At 38.8% G+C, this 6,065-nt stretch overlaps 1 pseudogene across 1 annotated transcript; it reads left to right on the top strand.

Moving 5' to 3' along the window:
* The first annotated feature begins 1,428 nt into the window (after nucleotides 1-1,428).
* On the top strand, nucleotides 1,429-5,738 carry LOC148735869 (uncharacterized; annotated as a pseudogene). Its single transcript, XR_015998630.1, has 6 exons — nucleotides 1,429-1,669; nucleotides 1,946-2,241; nucleotides 2,755-3,009; nucleotides 3,295-3,418; nucleotides 4,362-4,409; nucleotides 5,203-5,738. The product of XR_015998630.1 is annotated as an uncharacterized LOC148735869 (transcript).
* The last annotated feature ends 327 nt before the right edge of the window (nucleotides 5,739-6,065 follow it).

Genomic DNA, 6,065 nt, shown 5'->3' with positions numbered 1-6,065 from the left:
GTGAAAACTAGCTCCGATATATGCACTCCACAACCTCGACAAGAACGATCCGAGTTTTGAACACAAACCTTCTACTGAGCGCTTAATGGGAAGGAGTCCGCCTTATTTCTCGAGCACAGAATGGTAGCCGAGCTTACACCGGCAAAATTTTCCTGTTAAAACAAGTCCTTGTATAGCTTCTTTAATAAGCAAAAGTGAAACAAGAACCTTAAAGGATTTTTTGCCCAAAAAAGATACTAAGCTGAACAAAGAAGAAAAAGAAAGCTACCGCGCGCGATAGATGAAACGAGAAAATTTCTTAACATTTCGCAGTTTTATCATGAAGTTGTCCCAACGAATAAGACTTCGCTCCGACGACGGCAGTATGTGAGTGCGAGTGGTCCTCAAGACGACACAGAATTCTTCCACAAGACTTTTCCATTCATTATCTGGCTGCTTAGGGATGTTACTCAGTCCATTCCACCCCACTGCAGAGATATTAAGGAGTACTTCCTTTCAAGGGCAAGGCAACTCATTTTGAAACATTGGACAGAAATGACAAAAGTATTATTCAAACGCTTCCCAAAAATATCTTCTACTACAAACTGAAAACAATGGAGTACTCTTTTTTAATGATTAAAGTTTGTTATATCAATGATATACCCGAGTCTTCGAGTAAATGGCTTTGTTTTCTGGATGGAAGGGTCATTTTTTAACTTTTTGGAGGTGTGATGGTTTCGGAATGGAATAGGCCGTTTGGATAAACTACTCTCATCATTTTATGAGCTGTTTGATTGTTATAACTATGTATATATCTAATTACAAGTCGTCTAAACTCAAATATATTCTTGACTCAACCAAAACAAGAGACGAAAGCTTTCTTTATCCTCCATGGTAATTAATAAGTCTGCTAAGTTTATTTACATTTTGACAACGCTCGAACCGCAGTCGTGTCCAATAAACGAACGAGACTGATTGAGTGGGTCACCTTGATCACACTGCTCCATCCCCGGCGAGGCGTATATAAAATTGGTTCGTAAACAGTTATAAATTTTACGAGCAGCAAGCACATTTCAACTCTGTACACATACAGGAGAAATAAAAGAAGGCGTGGTAGCCTTTTTCCTTGTCCCCTTAGATTCGCAAAGTTTCCGTGACACAATACCAGACAATGAGGGACCGGTCCTTGTTGATCCCTTGGGGAGGGGAGGTGGGGAGGGGGGCAAAGGATTTTGGTTGTGTCGAACTAAAATTTACCTGATCCTCCCTAAGGCTGTTTAATATTCTACAGTCCCTCTTCTCTACACTGATGATAAACATGATTCCCCACTCTGTTCCTCCCTTAAAACTGTCTTCCCTCAAAAATCCTTCCCTTCCACCCCAGGAGATATTGACTGGTTCCTTGTTACAACTGCTTTTAAATCCAACAAGGTTTTCAAGGATCAAGGAATGGAACAGGCAGACCACACCAAACAAGTCGCTGAAAGCATTTTGCGTTTCTGCCCTGGCTTCAAAGCCTTCAAACTATCTCCACCATCTGTAGATGAAGAGGCCATGAAAAACATCAACAGAAACAGAAGTCAGATCAACAGTGAGTTCTTCTCTGAGAAAAAAAGGTTGCAGGTCTTGCTGAAGAGTACTTTAACTCCTAAGCGCAGCTTTAACGATGGAGAACTGGTGACTGGTCAAGGTAAAGCTTATCATTGGATCTTCTGTCAACTTCCATCTCCTGTTAGAGAGCAACACGTAACTTCTCATAGATTTATGTGTATTTTTCAAAAATTAACAGTTTTGAGGAAAATATTAGGAGGATAAACAAAATCTCTGGAATCTTAGGTTACGGCCTACTTCTTGAATTATCCTTCCCAATCCTATATTATGTTTTCATTTTTAGATTACTTTTTAAACCTTTTGTCTACAGTACACCGACAATTTTCCATCCCTCGATAACCCACTCTATTTCCAGGTCTGGCTGCTTTGGTTGAACTTTATGTGAAGGCCATCAACACTCCCGGAGTTATTCCTAATATCCAGTCAGCCTGGGACACATTTGTAACTGATAAATGTTTTGAAGCAACGCACGCAGCCATGCATGTCTATAACGCCATCATGCAATCAAAACTGTCTAATCAGCTGCCTTGTGACTCCGAAGACATTCGTAAATATCATGAAACTGCACTTGACCAAACAATCGGTCAGTTAGAATTTGAAACAATCGGAATATCCTCTGTTACAAGCGAGAAGTACCTGAACGAACTGATGGTAAGGAGTTTTTACACATTGCGTAAATATACCTCATTCAGTACTCTAAAAAAAAAAAAAAAAACTTCCCACGACCTTTTGAAAAACTCGTCCATTGCTCTCCCCAGTCCCAACCTTTTTATACGGATGAGTGAAATTTTCGATAATTGTAACGGGAAAAAATTTTTAAGATTTTACTAATAATAAGGCTAGAGGTTTTGGATCATGATGAAATATTTAAAAACGGAAGAGTACGTACCTGGTCGGAATTCGAACGCGGTGAAATCAAGTTGTGCGAAGGCATCTCCGACAATCTTGGATACTTAAAAAAAAACAGTAACTATGCTTCCTAGCATTCTTTGCGGCCCTTGGCCGGGAAAATTTTCATTAAGTTCAATGTTTTTTATTAAGTTACTTGTAAGAACAGCCAATAACGGTTCAGTTATTGTTTGGAAACACACGTAAAACAAAAACCAACAACAGCAGGGAAAGTACAATAGATGCGTAAGGTCTTTTCTTCTTTTTATTTCTCAGTCGCTTGCTGAACGAGATTATTTCATGTGGCAGACTGAAAATGATCAGTTCACTCGAGAGGCTTACAACGCTCTCCTAAAGCAACTCAAAAAACAACACTTGGACCCAATCCTCGCTCAGCTTCACGGGAAGGAAGGCGCCAAAGTCATGTTCGACGACATCGTAGCAGGATACAAAAACATTGAACAGGATTATAAGGATCGTGCCACCGGAGCTAAACAAATTTGTGCGGCTGTGTTCTTCGAATTCCATCCGGTAAAAATGCTTTTTATTTGAAATTAAAAGTTAGACCAGAAATGAGAAAAATGAATGAGTTTGAAGCCTCCTCATCTGCATCTTACATAATTTTTGACATTAATAATTTCACGGACAAAAAAAGATATGGATATCCATTGAATGCAGTTCCTTTAGTACAAGTACATTGCGATTCTCGTAGTAATCATTATGTAGCTTCAAGAGACTGTAACAGCTGGTAGTTACTGTAAAGAAAACCAACACACAAAGAAAAGATTGTAAGTGAAAGTTGTACTTTTATCCCAGGAACTTATGACAGAAATGCAGCAAAACTTAGGCGTGCTGAAACAATTGAAGGTTTTTAGACGAGAATTTGAGTCGAGAAATTGCAGCTAAAGCTTATCAACAGCAAGAGAAGATAAAACTTGAGGTTTTGATGATACACCTTTAATCGACGTACTGATCATATTTATTTTTAGCGGATGTTAGTGAAATTTACAACGAGGAATGGCAAATTAGGAATAGGGAAAAAAGGGAAAAAGGGAATGGGAGACTAAATGGGAATTTTTTTTAATGCTCTACATCAAAATAAAAAAAAACCGAAAAATATATGGAATAATAGCATTCCATTTCTCAAAAACCTCAATCAACTGAGATTTAAGAGAACATAAGCTGACCGCAATTCATCCTTTCTTTGTGTTTTTTTACCAAAAGCATGAAATATATATACCTTATGAGACGTTTTGTTGTGTAGTATCGCTGAGTATGTTTACGAGTTGTGCAGTATTTTGACGAGCCCGTAGGGCGAGTCAAAATACAAATAACAAGTAAAAATACTCAGCGATACTACACAACAAAACGTCTAATAAGTTATTTATTATCCAACAGGCCAAACTGTTATTTCAGTGCGGGCGAATTTCACGGATATTTATTTCGGGGAGTGCGTGACAGAAGTATCCGAAGCGAAACGAAATTGGCGTGTTGTCGTGTTGCTGTTTCTGTTTTGTTCAATAAATGAAGAAATTTCCTGGTCGTCTAGCTGTTTTTCTTCGTTCGATTCATCTAGTAAATTTAGATCTATATTTACCAACCATTCTGACTCTTTGTCGTCGGAAATATGATTCAAATTGTCCGCCACTTTTTTTTTTTTTTTCGTTACTACAATCCAATTCTTCGCTTGCGCTATGCGAGAAAACCTGTTTAACCGGTACTCTAGAGTACAAATAGCGCGTGATATTTGTACTGGTCTATGGCGTTATTTGTACTCAAAGAAGTGTAGTTGGATAATAAGATTCATTATTTTACATGCAATAGAATATTATCATCTGCTGGACAAAGCTTATGTTGATTTGAATTTTTATCCATTTTTCTAGGAAGAATACGAGCGTTTGCAACAAGAAAATCGCCAGCGCCAGAAGGAAGTAAGACATTTTGAACCAGTGTCAGTATCTGATAAACTGCACACCTACCCCTCCCTTGACCAACGACAGTCAAATAATAACGAGTTAGGACTAATGTCTGTTAAGAGAGGGGTGGGTGCGCAGTTGCTGAGACACTGACATTAATCCCACATCATAAATAATCTACCATCGTCAAATCCACCATTTGACGATTTCCAGTTTTCCAGATCACAAAAAGTGAACGAGGAGGACCATTGAATTCTATTGGTGAGCTGAATAGTCGCACCTTTGTTCCAAGGAATAGAAACACAAATTTCATGGCGATCAATTATATACAGCGAATTCCAAGGAAAGACGGAGAAAACTAAGCCTTTGGTAAAAGCGTGAGCAAAACTCACTCCAGGTTATTTGAGTCACTTCCTTTTTGGTAGCAGAGAAGGTGATCACTCAAGGTACCCGAGGTTGCATCTTGTCTGAATGAGTCCTGGTGCTGGGGCCTTCGTCTCTGCCAGCTCCTTCTCTCTTCATTTTGTGATGAGCCAAATTAAATTCATCGTTCCATAATTTCTATGTTATAAGAATATTACCTCATAAAAACTTTTTCATTTACAATTACCTTTAAATGTATCTTTAGTTGATTCACACCAGCAAGAATAGATCTTATTTTAGTTTTTCTCACCAGAAATTCATTCTATGCGACTGAGACATTAAATGTTTTTTGCACAAAGGGGGAACCAGGGTAGATGCCATTATATTCTTCACCATGACTCTCTTATGGCTGTCTGACCTCAACTTTTTCCTGTTTGGTAAATAGATGAAGATACTGAAGTCAAAACAGGAGGAGGAAACAAAGAGACCCCGTGAACAGATGGAAGCTGAAGCAGCAGTCCAATGACAACAGATGGAGAACATGGTAAACGCGAGAATGATGCAAGCTGAAAAACAAAGACGAAATTTCATGCAAGAACACCAAACACTTAACCAACGACTTGCACAAATGCAGAAATCTAATGAAGGCATGGAGAAGACAGTGGAGAGCTTGAGACAACAGCTGCTACTCAATCAGAGCCGACGACAGCAAATTGAAAAGCCGGGATTCTTTGATCGAGCGCTGCAAATGATACCAGTCTTGGGTGGGGTCGCTAGCACCCTATCAAAGTGTAGCGTCATGTAAGGCCTCTACTGTGACTTGCAACGACTTAACTACCTTAAAGTTATACAGTCCGTTTAATATCGATGGACATATTCTTGATTTCATAGATGAGCTGAAAATTGTGTGTTTTCCATGATAGCAATTGGACTGCAAAACAACTTGAATGTGATCTAAAATAAAATAATTTGAAAAAGAAACTACTCGTGTCTTCTGATTATTTACCAGCAAGCACAAATAAATTCCCCTTCAGAGGAATTGAGCCCGAAAACTAACTAGTCATTGTAGGCTTTGTTTACGAGAAATGTGATGAATGCTTGAGAGATCACGCTTGCTTTAGTGGCACGAGCCAAGAGATAAACGTGCAGAGGCCTAGGGCGAGAAGAGAGAGAATACTAGACTTTCCCTCCCTCTCTTCTTTTTGCCTTTTTTGCTTGTTTGCCTCAGAACTTGACCAAATTACTTTACATTGACGATCTTAAAGGAAAGTATTGTATACGCTGTATTCTGATTTCCTTGTCAAGCAG

The sequence above is a fragment of the Stylophora pistillata genome, chromosome 3 (genome assembly GCF_964205215.1).
Source record: "Stylophora pistillata chromosome 3, jaStyPist1.2, whole genome shotgun sequence".
In the NCBI taxonomy this organism is placed as follows: domain Eukaryota; kingdom Metazoa; phylum Cnidaria; class Anthozoa; order Scleractinia; family Pocilloporidae; genus Stylophora; species Stylophora pistillata.
Note: the sequence above shows the minus strand (reverse complement) of the source record. Positions and strands in the feature narration are given on the sequence as shown.